General features: G+C 34.8%; 1 pseudogene; it reads left to right on the forward strand.

Annotated features, from left to right (window-relative positions):
* The first annotated feature begins 364 nt into the window (after positions 1-364).
* On the forward strand, positions 365-999 carry LOC121463681 (annotated as a pseudogene).
* The last annotated feature ends 1,737 nt before the right edge of the window (positions 1,000-2,736 follow it).

Genomic DNA, 2,736 nt, shown 5'->3' on the forward strand with positions numbered 1-2,736 from the left:
TACTTAACATACTTATTTTAAGGTAAATGGAAATGCAATTTTTTGTTAAACATCAAGTGAAAAACTAACTTTTGGAAATCTAGTTTCATTAACAAGTGTGTAATTTTTGAGATGTACCACATTTCAAAGGTATCTAATTTTGAAACAATAGAGAAAACAGAGAAAAACAAACAAAAACTATATAAAAGTGTTTGGGCAATGTTTATGATACATAAGGTTCTAGAGAGAGCCATACACTGATTGACAGATAGTCATGAACCCACTAAACACTGTGAATAGAAGTATAATCAGACAAAAACTGAGAGCATGCTGCTTTTTCTCAGGCCTGGTGTTACCAGTGCAGCTGGAGCAGTGGAAGGCATAAATGGTGTCTGAGGAGATGGAAGTGAACATGAGCAAGTTGCTCAAGGGTGTCAAAAGGTACAGTCCTAAGAACTTGGTTACCCTGGGGTAGGTGGAGACATGGGACCAAGAGAATGCCTATGATCTAGAGGCCAACCTGGCTGTCCTGAAACTGAACCAGTCCAACCCAGCCTTCTATCAGACCACAGTCACTTCCCAGACCCTCCTGGAAAACCTCTCCAAACTAACCCACATAAGCTACCCTCTCTGTACATGTACATCTATCAGACACATTAAGAAGAGTGACTCATCCAACAGATCTTGTACTCAGGGACCTGCTGAAGACATGGCACCTTCAAGACATCTGACAAGCCCCGTATGAAAGCGTTGACATCCTGAGAGGCGTAAATGTGTTTGAAGAAGAAAATTTATCTACCATGCTGTGGACATCAGGTGCCAGTTCATCTGAATTACTTGTTGCTGATATCCTTGGCGATCTGACTACCAACCACTGAAGGTGTGGATGACCAAGTATAGTTGGAATGCAGGGAAGAAGGGCAGATCTTCCTCTGCCACTAAGAGGAGAGCTTTAAGCCCAAGAGCATCATGGAGAAGGCCAACGCTGACAGTGTGTCCAGCAACAGTGCATGCTTTTGAATAAAGATTTGTGTACTCCAAAATAATGTTGTCAAACTTTATTAAATGCTATTAAATATACGAAGCACATTAGACAAAGAAAGCACACCCAGTAAAAAGCCCTTGAGTAGGCAATTACTGTACTGTAATCTTAGTTCTTAGTCAGAATTGCTTTGGGGCATTCTATTGTGTGACACCAGAGGCTGAAATTGAAAATCCTCAATTTTCAACTATTGACTAAAGATGATCTCCATTTACTTTTTGAGACTGCAACAAAATATATATGAGTGAGCAAGTTCAGAGCGAAACTTGCAGCTGGCCTGATGATCATATTTCTAGACTGTCTGTCTATCTACCTATCAATCAATCATTGGTTTATCTGTACTTATATTTATAAGTTTGAATGCCTTTTCTAATCACTATCACTGTTTTATAAACCTCAGGAAATATGTAAGACTAATTTCACTGATCATTAAAAATGTAATAGTTGCTATCACCTTATCTTGAAAAAGCTAGACAAGAACAAGCTAAACAACAGTTAATTCCTCCAAGAGATCAGACTAGAACATAAGATTCAAGATCAATGAGTGATGTGAGGACTTTTTGTCTAAAATATAGGAAAAGAACATTTTCTAATGTAAGGAATATGCGAACTCTTGGTTGTTATTTCTTTAATCTAAGGATGAATTCTAGCCCATCTGGACCTAATATTAATAGAGTATATGTGCAATGGTCCTTTACCATTTGTCTCAGAATCAAAATATAAAAAGATATATAAAGTACAAACCTGCATGTGCAGGGATATTCTGTTATTTATAGGACATTTATTTAGCAATATATTTAATGTTTAATATTTGATAAGTACTGCACATTTGAAAGTTAAAAAACAAAGCTTATGCTGCCTGATTGATGTTCTAATGTGGTAATTGTGACATTATGGAAGTTTGTATAGTGATTACAATATGTGACAATTAACCATAATATAATGTGTTTAAGAAATCGAGAAATATTGCTCTTTCTGCGGTGAAATTAAAGGACAACAATTATTATTCTTTTTCTGCATAATTCTGCTCCATTTTCACATTACACAGAACTTTGAGCTCTTTCCACTACATTACATACCCATATATGCCTAACCTATATATTTTAATGATCCATATCTAGTTCACTTTGCAAAATAAAGTAATTAGAAGCATCAAATTAAAATAACAGGTTATCTTCAAATATTACACAGAAGTTTGAGCTCTTTCCTGTATATTAAATTCCCATGCATGTCTAAACTCTTCATAATTTTGTAATATATGTTTATTACAAGTATAAAAAAAAATATTCAAAACATCAGCATCAACATATAAAGGATGATATGCTAACTTCTAAGATAATAGACAAGTTTAAACTTTTTACTGCCTTAAATTCTTATGCATATTTAAAGTACAAAGTATTTTATGATATATATTTTGAGAGCATAAAACTAAAGACATTAAAGTTATATAGGTAACATCACACCTGTTGAAACGTGAATACAAAAAAAGTGGTTCTTCAGGTAAGTGTAATAGATCCAGGCAATGATTTATCATTTAACTGAAATAATACGAGACACCAAATCCTAAGACTACATTGAATCATATATTGCTAGATGGAAGGAGTCAATCTTTTTATAAAAAAGGAAAAAACTCAGGCTGATATGAAGTTTTAGAAGATGAAGATGTTTAAGACGCAAGCCTAACAACCAGGGTTTCATGCCCAGAGGTCCACGTC

This window comes from Microtus oregoni, unplaced genomic scaffold (genome assembly GCF_018167655.1).
Source record: "Microtus oregoni isolate MIOR12 unplaced genomic scaffold, Mior012 000001F_ref0000356, whole genome shotgun sequence".
Lineage (NCBI taxonomy): Eukaryota > Metazoa > Chordata > Mammalia > Rodentia > Cricetidae > Microtus > Microtus oregoni.